This window comes from Trichechus manatus, unplaced genomic scaffold (genome assembly GCF_000243295.1).
Source record: "Trichechus manatus latirostris isolate Lorelei unplaced genomic scaffold, TriManLat1.0 scaffold00261, whole genome shotgun sequence".
Lineage (NCBI taxonomy): Eukaryota > Metazoa > Chordata > Mammalia > Sirenia > Trichechidae > Trichechus > Trichechus manatus.
In genome coordinates this window covers 728,041-742,090 of record NW_004444197.1, presented here as the reverse complement: position 1 = coordinate 742,090, position 14,050 = coordinate 728,041, and the positions used below count along the sequence as shown (strand labels likewise).

General features: G+C 47.9%; 1 pseudogene; it reads right to left on the bottom strand.

The window, feature by feature from the left end:
• Window positions 1-456: 456 nt before the first annotated feature.
• LOC111819074 (uncharacterized) lies at window positions 457-2,418 on the bottom strand (annotated as a pseudogene).
• Window positions 2,419-14,050: the final 11,632 nt, after the last annotated feature.

Sequence of the window (14,050 nt, the reverse complement as noted above, 5' to 3'; positions counted from 1 at the left end):
TTATCTTCGTCAACTTGATGTCCTGCTTTTTTACTCTTAATAATATATTTAAAAAAAAACAGTTGCCGTTGCATCAATTCCAACTCATGACAAGCTCATATGGTCAGAGTAGAACTGTGTTCCATGGGGTTTTCAAGATTGTGACCTTTCAGAAGCAGATCACCAGGCCTTTCTTCTAAGTGCCTCTGGGTAGGTTTGAACCAGCAACCTCTTGGGGCTTAAGCATTTGTGCCACCCAGGAGCTCCTATATATATATATATATATATATTTTTTTTTTTTTTTTTTTTTAACCCACTAATCGTCTTCCGTAGAGAATCTGCTTCTGTCCATCTTCTCACAGAAGTCCTTTGGGATACCTGGTCAATTATTTCAGTGGTGATGCCTATTGAGGTGAGTGAGCATCATTCGTTGTTCTGCAGTGAAGAAAATACCATCAGCTCACGGACGTTTGCGCTTCAGGGCGCTCTGAGTATGCTTCCAGGGAGTCCTCTTGCAACAGGCTTGCCTGCTCTAGAGTTTCACATAGTTGGTGTTGTTTTTGCCACATGAGGCAGAGCTGCCAATGCCAGCTTGGAAAGGGCTATTGGAGCCACCATCAGAGCTTCAGGGTGTCTGACTGCTTTGACTTATTCTTATGGAAACCATTTCCCTGTTTTTTGACAGAGTCTCTCCCATGCTTCCCTGAATTTGGGTATCTCATCAATTACTCCAGGTATTAGGATCAAGCTTGAGTCAAATTCCCTAATGTACCAATAGCATTGAGAGTGATCACCTGTGACTCTGGTGCTACCATATGAACTTGCTCCATCATTTGCCATGCTGGACTCCAAAGTTGATGCCTAGTATTCTAAGCAAAACCTTACGACACCAGGGCTGAGCAGGTACGTTGATGACATAAGCAGACATGTCAATGGCAGGATACGGTGCATGGGCAATAGCTGTATTGCTTGCTGCCTTAAATTCATTGAATCTGTTCTCTCCAGGTTGAATATGACTTGTCCCATGAGTTTTGGAACAACGCAATTAAAATGCACAATGTTACATGGGATAAGCTGAGGCTATGCTGCAAATCATCAGGGACTTTAGGGATAGTTGATTGGGGGCCATACGATGGCAATAGCCAGGGAATGGCTTGTCCATTGGGTCCAATAATGTAAGGCTGGACCTTCAGAGAAAAGATCTCTGAAAGCTGGACAAACAGCATATAGAACAGTTGTACACAGGGTCAAAACAGCATGTTCACCCCTTGATTCTAGCAAGTACAGATTTACCAAGGCAGACAAGTGTCCTTCGCCAATAAGCAGAGCAACGATCTCCTGAGTCTCACTTGGAAGAGCCAAGGATGCCTGAATAGGCCCTGACACAGCTGTTGAACCAGCTGCCATTTCTATAGTAGGGTTAGGCGTGTAGTGGGGGCGTTCCTCTTAATAATATATACTTTTCTAATATTTTATTGTGGTTTGGCTGAAAGTTTACAGAGTAAATTAGTTTCCCATTCAACACTTTATACACATTTTGTTTCGTGACATTAGTTGCTTCCCCTCAATGTGACAGCACTCTACCCACTTCCTCTCTGGGTTCTCCATTTCCAGTCACCTGTCTTTCCCGCCCCTTCCTGCCTTCTGACCTTTGTTTTTGGGCCTCACATGGTTGATCTTTCTGAGGAGCACATTCCTCACGGGTGTTCAGTGTATAGGCTTGTCTATTGTTAATAATATATTTTGATGAATAGAAGTTCTTAATTTTAAATACAGTCTGAATCATTTTTCTCTTTTTGGGTGGCATGTTTTGTGTCCTGTGTTCAGATGATTTTATGCACAGGAAAGTTTGAGAACCAGTGTTTTGGGGGATGGGAGTGGAGCGCTGCCAGACAGATGACAGGCCTTGTAATTACTACACCCACTTCCTTCTCAGCCAAAACCACAGATTTCCCTTAACCATATGTGCTTCACTTACCAAGCACTCACCCTGCTTTCAGGCACTTTACAAGTTGTCGCAGACATCCTTGTGAGTATCTGCTCAGCCTGCGTCCCAACTCTGTACCATGTTTGCTGAGAACTGCTCCTGAAACAGATGGGCCATGGCAAGGCAGCCATGTTGGTACATGACTCTGGCCCCCTGGCCACAGTTGGTTAGACAAGAGTGGACATTATCAAGCTGAGCCAATCAGGTTCTCTCTCCTGGGGATGTGGAATTTGTCCTGAGGGACACTAGTCTAACTCCAGACTGTAGCAACAAAGAGAATTTTGGGAACTCGGGGGCTGGGGGTGGGCACATCTGGCCCCACACCCCGGAAGCCATAAACATGGTCAGCAGAGGAAGATGGAGGAAGCAGATGTGCAGAGAGATGCAAAAATGAGGGATGGAGTGTGGACACTGTCCAGGTTACCACTCACCTCCTGGTTCTTGACCTGCATGTTGCACTTCTGCCCTGGGGTCCCCTAAGTCACCCAGCATTGTTTTTTTTTGGCTTAGTCTTTTTTTTCCCCCTTCAATTTTTATTGCCAGAGGCTACAGCTCTGCCCAGCCAGCCCCTCCCAGCAGGAATGAGTCCAGGAAGGGGCAACAGAGGAGGAGGGAACCTGGGAAGAAAAGATGAAAGAGAAGCGGGAAAGAACTGAAGAAAAGGAAGAGGAAGGGCTGTGGAGGGTGGGAGTGAGGGAGACATGAGGAAACAGCCAGCCCCTCACATAGTATAATGAGGAGGGTTTAGTGAAAGGACTACTTACCAGAGGTATGCACAGGGGCCTGGGAAACCAAGGATAGAAGTATCCCTGGGAGCTGGCACTCCATGACTATCCCTAGGCTTGAAGTGGACCCAAGAGGGTGGCTGTGGAGGAGGCCACGAGGGCTGCCACTGCCCTTGGTGTTGTCAGTCCAGCCTCACCAGGTCCCAGGGGTTACCACCCCTGTATATTGTCCTCCCACTTTTGGATCTCCGGCTGGTACCTCCCATGGGCCCAACCAACTCAGAAACCAAAGGGGCAGGGAGTCTCTGATGCAGCCCCACCCTGGGCAGGATGGGGAAGGGAGGTTTGGGAGAAGGCTGTGGGAAGCGAAAGAGGAGGGAGGGGAAGGCAAAGAGCGGAGAGAGGACAGTTGACAACACAGGCCCATCAAAATGGAGGGCCTTGAAAGAAACCATCCAGGAGGGGCTAGAAGCCTCAGAGGTGGACACAGCTTTGCTCTGCCTCTCCGAGAAGCATGGAATTGTTGCCAAGATCCAACCCCTCCAGGCCTCCAAGTATCAAAACAGTCCACCCTGGGAGGCAGATATGTGAGCGCTCCCCCATAGAGAAGCTGGAGCGCGGCCACCCCCGACTCCTGCCTGCTCCCACCTCTCTGGTAGGCAGATGGATCTCCGCTGAAATCAGCTGAACAGAACCACCTCTGATGTGCTCTGTCCTCCCATTATAGGAGCTGCGAGTGTCTGAAAGGTAGGGAGCATAAATCAATGCCAGGCAAAGGAGTCCTTGTTGAAATTCATCAGGAAAACGCATTGCCCAGGATCCTAGAGTGATTTCAACTCCAAAGAGAACAGTTGTTCCCCGATTTGGTTTTTGTCTAGAAGCAGATGTTCGCATATTGGAGTGTTTGAGAGCGGGCTGGCTTTGTACATAGGATTTCATTAAAGGGACGTCCTGGGCTGACCCAGATGGGTGGTTGGCCACCCCTGCCTACCAGACCCCCAGGGTTGCTCATGTCTCCCTCCCTGTTTCATCCCTCCAAGTTCTGGTCACTCAGAGGAGGAAAGGTGCATATGCCTCTGCCCATTCTGCAGAGAGGTAAACTGATGGATCTGAACTCAGAGAAGACTCATGCCTGCCAGTCACCCAGTCTTCCTGAGCAGGATCAATCCAATCCAATTCACCTCAGTTCCAACACTTTTCTGACACCAACTGCAAACACAGTACTTCCTCTGACCCTAACTACCAGAGCTAGGTCAGAGCTCACAATGAAAGGGCACAGTCCTCCAGACTGCCAAGTCTGCCCAAGACTTCAGATGCCAGCTGCAAGCTTGGAGTCCCCACAATACCCTCACTTCTGACCTGCTGGCTACAAATTTTGGGATTCCCTCTACCCCCTCGGATGCCAGTAGTAAGCTTGGAGTTTCCCAGGGCCCCCTCACTTCTGACCCACTGCTTCCTACTACTCCCTCGGCTGACTAATTCACCAGAACTCACAGAACTCAGGTAAGTGCTATACTTAAACAATCACCATTTTATCACAGCGAAATGGATACAAAAGAAGAGACACATAGAGTGAGGTCTGGGAGGGTTCCCATCATAGATCCTCCATGTCCCAAAAGGGATGCACTCCACTTCCCCCACGTGCATCTGCGTCTATCACCAACCAGGAAGCCCATGGAGCTTCAGTGTCCAGAGCTTTTATATTGGAATCTCGTTCCATAGGCATGATTGATAGGATCATTGTGCATGGTTGAACTCATCCTCCAGCTCCCCACCTAAGAGTCACCTCATCAGAATAAACTGTTAGATTGGATGTGATCTGGAGCCCTCATCAGAGACACTTCAATCACTGGGAAAATTCAAAGGTTTTAGAGGTTATGTCTCAGGAACCAAAGACAAAGACCAAACACGCTGGGTAGGGTTAATTGTAAACCCTACACCTCTCTCTAACCCCAGCTCTTCTAGCCCTGTGGGGCTCCAGGTCTAGCCTCTGCCATTGGAGGCGCCTAACTCCCTCACCACCAGCCACCTCCCAGGGCCAGGAGAGTCACCCTTCACAGTTCATTCCAAATGGCAGCAGCACCAGCTCCTTCAGCAAGAGGCATCCCGGAACAGTGTGACCGGGCCTGGGAAAGTGATCTCCGAGTCTGGGAAATCCATCACGGAGGAAGGCAGCTGCTATAAATCAAAGGGCTGCTCTCTCTGCCTCTACATCATCATTAGCAGAGGGCAGAAGTGGGGGGAGACCAGGGGGCAGGAGCAGAAGCGGAGGAGAGACCTCTGGGAAATGACGTGGGCTCCAGAGAAAAGCTGAATGCCCAAGAGCACCTGGTGGGGATGAGGGGGAAGCACTGATGCCCTCTGCGCCCGGGGTGTGGTGGGGGCCAGAGGAGGGGCTGAAGGCCCAATCTCCAAGCCAGGGAAGTTTTCTGGAGAAAGAAGCATCTGAACTGAGTCCTGAGGAGGCACTGGGGGCACTCAGGCTATACTTGGGCCCCCTGTATTTGGAGAGTCTTCACCCTTGGGGGTCCCCTAGTCCATCAGAAGATACTGCCTATCCTTTGGGAGTCCTTGTTCTTAATGGAAAGACAAGACACCTCCAGGAGAAGTCCTGAATCCAGAGACCCACCATGAAGTGCCTGTTAATGTGGTATAGGGGTAGGACAATCACGGAAGGCTTCCTAGAGGAGGTGGGCCTAAGCAGCCTGTTAAACGAAGTGGGTGGAGAGAGACTGCAGACCTGACAGACCCCTCAGCTCCACACCCTTGTTGTTCCTGGGCTCTTTCCTCCTCAGTCATGGGACATCTCAGTTTGAGGTTGTACACTTCGCTAATTGTTTATTAAATGTCTGTCGTTCTCACTGGATTGTGGACTCCATGGTTTTACTCACTATTGTGACATAATAAATGCTCTAGAAATGTTTTCAGAATGTATGAATGAATGAATGACTAGCCTGGACTCTCACCTGGAAGTGGAGTGGCTCAGTCCCGTGGAGGGTCTGGAAGCCAGAGTTGGGCTGTGGGGCAGGAGGCAGCAGAAGGCCCTGGAGATTTCTAAGCACAAGGAGAAACAGGATAGTTGGCTGGGCTTGAGGACAGTTTGGGACAATAGGGCAATAAACACAGGGTTCCTTGTCCTTGTTTCCAAGGGGATGGAAGGACACCAAGACAGGGAGCTGGAAGGGAGGACTCAAGATTAGGACTGGATAGGGAATGGGTCATTTGGAACCATGGGGGTGGCTGGAGCATGCAGGAGATAGGCTTGAAGGGAAACGAGGGCCTAGGATGGAGCCAAACCTCGTGTAATCTACACCCTAACCCCAAGAGTCAGGGGTGGTCTCCTCAGCCTCAGTTCCCCATAACCCCTTTCCCCAGCCCCAGGGCCTCCAGCAACCACTGTTCCCCTGCCTCCATGCCCCGTCCACCACCGCCTCCTTGGTCTGACTGTGCAGAGTGATATTTGTGGCCCTGACAAGTTGAATTGTGGGTAAAGCGGCTGTCCAAATGGGGAGCAAATTGGAACTGCAGCTCCAGCCGCCAGGCCATCCATCACAACGAGAAAGGCTCCATCAGCACCTCACAGCCCCTAGCCCCGCCTGGCCCAGCCCCCTCACTGTGCCTGCCCTGGAGTGAGGAGGGGTCTCCTCCTCTCTCCACCCAGGGTCTAGGGGCCTAGTTAGGAGAGAGACAGGGACCACCATTCCTCCATGGTCTTTACATCTATAGGGTCTACTTTTGGCTTTTTTACAAACATTTTTATGCTGATGGCTTTCATATAAGCCTCCCAAGAGGTGCGTATATTTAAAAATTAGGAAACTGAGGCACAGAGCAGTCAGATGACAGGCCCAAGTTCTCATGGCATTAGCAGAAACTGGGGCATGAAATTTTCCGCTGGAGTATCTGGAATTCTTAATGAAGCAGTGGTTTCCTACAACATGGAAGAATTTGAAAAGACATAGTCCATCTGGCAAAAAAAAAAAAAAACCTAGCTCCCTAGAGGTGACATCTCAGTGGCTCCACCCCTCCCCCACAAAAAACACTCTATAACCTATGGCCTTGCCTTGAGGGACTCATCTGGTGAGAGGAACTGTCCCTTTCAGTTGTAGAAGTGTCTGCCATACCTCCCTTTGCAGGCCCCTCTAAGAGAATAATCTGCCCCTTGTCCAGTCTCTGAGCCCTGGTGCTACAGTGGTTGAGAGCTAGGCTGCTAACCAAAAGGTTGACAGTTTGAATCCACCAGCTGCTCCTTGGTAACCCTATGGGGCATTTCTACTCTGTCCTATAGTGTCACTATGAATCGGAGTCGACTGGACAGCAATGGGTTTGTTTTTACCCAGTCTCTATGCCTCGAATGATGTGACCCAGCTCCTGGCCATGGCTGATTTGACCAGTAGGGGTCACCTGAGCCAAATGCAGTCTTCTCATAGGCTGGTGACTGACCTCTGACTTGAGGCTTGGCTGAAAAAGATGAGCTAAGCCAGTCAGATTCAAGAGATTTGGAATTGGTACTTTGAGCAAACCCAATCAGGTGGCAGAGTGAGCCAAGCTGAAAGGTCCCACGGGGACCTCCGGACCCACCTTTCCCAGGGGCCCAAACTATCTATGCCCTGCTTACTTCCCCTCTGACTCTCCCCAACTCTGAGTTCAGACAAATCTGTGCATATAGAAGGAGCGGGTAGGGAGGAAGGGTAAGAAGCTTGTTCATATGTCATCCCACAAGCCCCAAATCTACGGAATTGTTTATATACATGAGTCATTTCCATTTCCCCTTGAGGGCTGGGATTTTGAAACTCAGAAGCCAGGCAACTACTGCTTGTTTCTCTTTGCTGAGTCATCCCTTCCCTGAGGCAACAGCTGACTACTGAATGGGGAAAGGGCCAAGACTGGGCATGGTAGCATACCGAAGGATGTGAATGAACGTTTCAACACACTGTGTTCCTAACACACGGGGACATGCGTGGCCAGGGACTCGAAACATGGAGCCCTTGGCAAGGGAGAACTTTCTCTGCCTCCTCCCAGGGCTCTGGGTATGTGGCCGGGCCCATCTTCTGTCTGCTGACCTCTGTGCTCCAGATTTCACTTTTACATAATCCTTAGGTCCCCTCATGACCTGTTAGCTTAGTGCTAAAAGTCCAGCTTTTTAGCACAAAGTGCATTTGTGTCTGTTTCAATCAGGGTCCAGTGCAGGAAACAGACACCACGTGGGGATTTTAAGCAGAGAGGGAATTAATATAGACAATTAGGTGCTTACAAAGGCATGGAAAGTGTCGTAGGAGTTGGCTCTATGCCCGGGCTGCAGGAATGACTCCAGGAACAACATAAATGAACTGACACGCCAGGGGAGGTGCCACCCTCGCCCCATCAGCAAGGTGAGAAATCCGGAGCCACCACTGGAACATGCTGCTGTAGCTTCGATCCAGGCATTGGGAAGCCGCCTCACCACCATACCTGCTTCTGGGCTCCCACGGAGCTGGTGACTGGACATGGGAATGCTGCAGAAAGAAAATCCATGTGCTCCTGACCCAACCTGACATCAGCAGACAGTCAACTGGACCAGCAAGCTGGCCTCCATTTCACTTCTGCTTCCAAATCTCATGTGAGTGCATCCATTTAGCAGACTCCAACTCATGGTCTAGAACCCTAGGTGCAAGGCAATCTGGGAAACAGTTTTTAGCTTTGCACCCTCTGTGGCTCCAAAAGAAATGGAGTGGCTATTGAGTCGAAGCACACATCTTAGAGCTCAGTTCCAGATTCTCAAGCACCCCCACTTGGCCCATATTGTAAAGCCAATGTGGGCTGAACCACCATCCTTGATGAGGCTGGGCCTGGGGGAAGCTGGGTGAGCACAGAAGGGCTATCTAGCTGTGGAGAGCTGGGTGGATTGGAGAGCTAGGTACACGTGTATGAGTGTTCACATGTGTGCGCATGCATGAGTGCATGTGTGTTAGGGTGTGTGTGTGTGTGTGCGTGTGCACACGTGTGTATGTGTGCACGTGCCTGTCTGGGGAAGTGGAGCAGAAGGGGATCTCGTCCTGGGAGTCCAAACACAGCTCTACCCACTTTCTCACTCTCACTGGGCCTCTGATAACAGGAGCAGCCAAGGCAGATACCATCAAGTGGACCCCATGAGCTCCCAGGTCTCCCTCCAGCCCCGGGTCATTATAGTCACTTCTGATACACTCTCTGGGAAGTCCTAAGTCTTTGTCTCTCCCTGAGCTACACTTTTTGGGGGTTCCAGCTTCTTAGATTCAAAAACCAGGGTACCCTGTGTGTCCCTCTTTTCAAATTATAGTTTTGACACAAACAGCATTGCCACAGCTTCCCTAAGGAAAGCTTTGCTGGGGTAAGGCGTGAGGCATTGGGGCTCAGACCCCCTGACAGTGCAGTTTGCAGGCCGCTGGCCCAGGACAGAGCCAAGAGCAGCCCAGCCTTGTGGCGGAGGCAACTCTGCCAGAGCCCCCCTGAACTGCTCTCTTATTCAATAGTTCATCGGCCTGCCACTCACCGCTCCCTGGGAAGGTGAAGGAGCCGCTGCAGCTCCACTGGATGGAGGGAGAAGCAGGAGGCAAGGTGCTCCGGGCTGAGCTGAGCACACCAGGAGGCCAGCAGGCAGGATGGCGGCCACACGGCTGGGGCTCCCAGAGCCCCAAGACTATCACCCTCTGAGAAACCTGGGAAAGGACCCGTTCCTTTCTAAGGTGTGGCAGGAAGACAAGATACCCTCTTTTCACCCTCCTCCCCCTGAAGAAGTGCTCCAGCCCCATGACCTCAACCGTCATGACCTCAGGAACGACTGGCGACCTCCTGGGGACAGGGCTGTTTTATTCCTCCCCAGGTTCCCAGCTCCTGGCACAGGACTTCACAGAGGAGGGGCTCAGGGTTAATGAAGGACTTTGTCACCATCATCTCAACTCAGTCTGTCCCAGATGGAATGACTCCTGCTCCCTCTGACACAAACCGCTACCTTTTCCCAACTTCATCTCTGTCACTGGGGCCAGGTCTCCAGCTTTCCAAGCTAGAAGTTTTGCACCTTTTGGCTCTGGCCTCTCATTTGTTCCGTAGGTCCATTCAGTCTCTGAGACCTGCCACTTTGTCCCCTGAGGTGTCTTTCACTCCTACCCTTGGGCCACCTTGCAGGCCCTCCACATCCCTGACTGCAGCAGCGCACAGCTGCCCTGCTCACCCCCTCCCTACAGTCTCCCCTCTCTCTAGTCCGCAGACTAGGCTGCAAGCACCGCCAGGGTCATGTGAATCCCTGCTCTAACACCCCAGGGGCTCCTCGTGGTCTCCCAAGTAGAGCCCCAGTGCCTTGCCTGACCTTGGAGGCCTTCCACAGCCCATCCCCAACAAGCCATTGCAGGCTGTCTCCTGCACATCCCCTACATTCTCACCAAACTATATTATTTATCATTCCAAGAAATAGCAGTTAAGAACACAGACTCTGGCATGAACCTCCGGGGTCCAAATCCTGCCTCTACCTCTTCTTAGCTGTGAGAACTTGAGAAGTTGCTTAATCTTTCTGCGCCTCATTTCCTCATCTAAAATGGGGATATCAATAGTACATCTCTTTCATAGGGTATTGTAAGAAAGACTGGGTAGTACATGCAAAGTGCTGGGAACAGCGTCTGACACAAATACTCAACATAAAGTGGATGGTTGTTATTATCGTTGTTATATCTGAGAAGTTGCTTAATGTTGTATTTTCTGTCTAGAATGCCCATCAAATCCCCTCCCATTCTTAGGGGACATATACTTTGCCTGCCCAGCGTTTCATTCATTGGGGATCTGCGCCTCCCCACCCCGTGATAACACTACTCAGTCTACGTGATTAGGTGGGGCTGGCCTCACTCTCCAGCTGCAAGGTGGACAGTCAGAGGCCCTCTGTGCCCTGGCCACAATGATTGGCTTAGGAATGGGCATATGACCCAAACTAGCCAATTGGGACAAGGAATATCATTCCTGATGTCACATGGATCCTGGCTGAAAGCAGAGAATACCAGAAAGATGTTTGCCTGTGTTTCATTGACTATGCAAAGGCGTTCGACTGTGTGGATCATAATAAATTATGGATAACATTGGGAAGAATGGGAATTCCAGAACACTTAATTGTGCTCACGAGGAACCTGTATATAGACCAAGAGGCAGTCATTTAAACAGAACGAGGGGATACTGCATGATTTAAAGTCAGGAAAGATGTGCCTCAGGGTTGTATCCTTTCACCATACTTATTCAACCTGAGTGCTGAGCAAATGATCCGAGAAACTGGACTATATGAAGAAGAACAGGGCATCAGGATTGGAGGAAGACTCATTAACAACCCGCGATATGCAGATGACACAATCTTGCTTGCCAAAAGTGAGGAGGACTTGAAGCACTTACTGATGAAGATAAAGGACTACAGACTTCAGTATCGATTACACCTCAATATAAAGAAAACAAAAACCCTTACAACTGGACCAATAAGCAACATCATGATCAGTGGAGACACGATTGAAGTTGTTGAGGATTTCATTTTACTTGGATCCACAATCAATGCCTATGGAAGCAGCAGTCAAGAAATCAAAAGACATATTGCATTGGGCAAATCTGCTGCAAAAGACCTATTTAAAGTGTTAAAAAGCTAAGATGTCACTTTAAGGAATAAGGTGCGCTTGACTCAAGCCGTGGTGTTTTCAATCACTTCACATACATGCGAAAGCTGGACAATGAATAAGGAAGACAGAAGGATTGATGCCTTTGAATTATGGTGTTGGCAAAGAATATTAAATATACTATGGACTGACAAAAGAACGAACAAATCTGTCTTGGAAGAAGTACAGCCAGAATGCTCCTTAGAGACAAGGATGGCAAGACATTGTCTCACATACTTTGGACATGTTATCAGGAGGTATCAGTCCCCAGAGAAGGACATCATGCTTGGTAATGTAGAGGGTCAGCGAAAGAGAGGGAGACCCTCAGCAAGATGGATTGACACAGTGGCTGCAACAATGGGCTCAAGCATAACAACGGTTGTGAGGATGGTGCAGGACTGGGCAGTGTTTCTTTCTGTTGTACCTAGGGTCGCTATGAGTCAGAACTGACTCGATGGCACCTAACAACAGCAACAACAGCTAATTAGAGCCCTCCCCTGGGACTTTTGCCTGAGCTGGTCCTCAGGATTCCATGTTGTAAGGACAGTGTGGTAAGCTGGAAAAATGGCCACCCAAAGATATATTCAGTTCCTAATCCCCAGAACCTGTGAATATTACCTTACATGGCAAAAGAGAATATTACCTTTTATGACAAAAGATATGATTAAGTTAAAGATCTTAAGAGGAAGAGTTTTATCCAGATTACGTGGGTTATCTAGGTGGTCCCTGAATGCCATCACAAAGCATCCTTATAAGAGAGAGGCAGAGGGAGATCAGACACATACAGAGAGGAAGGCAATGTGAAGATGGAGCAGAGAGATACAGCCACAAGCCAAGGAATGCCAACAGTCAGCAGAAGCTGGAAAAGGCAAAGAACAAGTTCTGTCTTAGAGCCTCCAGGGGAAGCAAGGCCCTACCTATATCTTGATTTTGGATCTCTGGCTTCCAAAACTATGAGAGAATAAATTTCTGTCATTTTAATGCACCAAGTTGTAGTTATTTGTTACAGCAGCCATAAGAAACTAATATAGATGGCGAATATCTGGAGTTACTGGGGCCATCTTGTGCCACATGGAGAAAGCCTGCCTGGGCAGCAAGCTGGTCTAGAGGAAAGCAGAGGAGTGGGGTGGGGACTGGATAGAGCCCTGAGGACATTGGGTTATCGTGAAGGCAGCCCTTCCTTTCCTGGTCTTTTCAGCAATGTGAGCCAATACATTTCCCTTCTTACTTAAGCCAGTTTGAACTGATTTTCTGTCACTTGCAACCCAAAGAGTTCTGACTAATACCCTTATCCAATAATTATTAAATCTTAAGAATAGTTCATATCATTGACCCAGTAATCCCAGCTTTCCCCCCTAAGAAAATAAACCGTATAAGAACAATAGAAACAGTGTGAAAAATAGAAACAACTTATACATGCAAACAAAGGAGATGGGCTCATAAATTATGGTACATTCATAGGGGAGAATATTACGCAGCCATTAAAAATCATGTTTTCACATTTCCCTTGAGAACACGAACAAGACAAGGATGTCCTTTATCACCACTCCTATTTAACATTGTGCTGGAAGTCCTAGCTAGAGCAATAAAGCAAGAAAAAGAAATAAAGGGCATCCAAACTGGTAATGAAGAAGTAAAACTGTCCCTATTTGCAGATGATATGATACTATATATAGAAAACCCAAAATACTCCACAAGAAAACTACTGGAACTAATAGAAAGATTCAGCAGATTAGCAGGATACAAGATAAACATACAAAAATCCATTGGATTCCTATACGCCAATAAAAAGAATGATGAAAAGAAATCAGGAAAACAATAGCATTTATAATAGCCCTTAAAAAAGTAAAATACTTAGGAATAAATCTAACCAGGGATGTAAAAGACCTATACAAAGAAAACTGCAAAACACTACTGCAAGAAACCAAAAGAGATCTACATAAATGGAAAAACATACCATGCTCATGGATAGGTACACTCAACATTGTGAAAATGATGATTCTATCCAAAGCAATCTACAAATACAGTGCAATCCTGATTCAAATATCCACAACATTTTTTAAAGAGATGGAAAAAACAATTGTTAACTTTATATGGAAAGGGAAGAGACCCTGGATAAGTAAAGCACTATTGAAGAACAAGAATAAAGTAGGAGGACTCGCACTACCTGACCTCAGAACCTACGATACAGCTATGGTAGTCAAAACAGCCTGGTACTGGTACAATGACAGATACACTGACCAATGGAACAGAATCAAGAACCCAGATGTAAATCCATCTACCTACGGTCACCTGATCTTCAACAAGGGCCCAAAGTCCATCAAATGGGCAAAAGACAGTCTTTTTAACAAATGGTGCTGGCAAAACCGGAATGTCCATCTGCAAAATATGAAACACGACCCATACCTCACACCATACACAAAAACTAATTCAACATGGATTAAAGACCTAAGTATAAAACTGAAAATTATAAAGATCATAGAAGAAAAAATAGGATCAACACTAGAGACCCTAATACACGGCATTAATAGGATACAAACCATAACTAACATACAAACTTCAGAAAGTAAGCTAGATAACTGGGATCTTCTAAAAATTAAACACTTATGCTCATCAAAAGACTTCACCAAAAGAGTAAAAAGAGAACCTACCACTGGGGAAAAAATTTGGCTATTACAGAACTGACAAAGGTCTAATCTCTAAAATCTACAGGAAAATCCAACACTTCT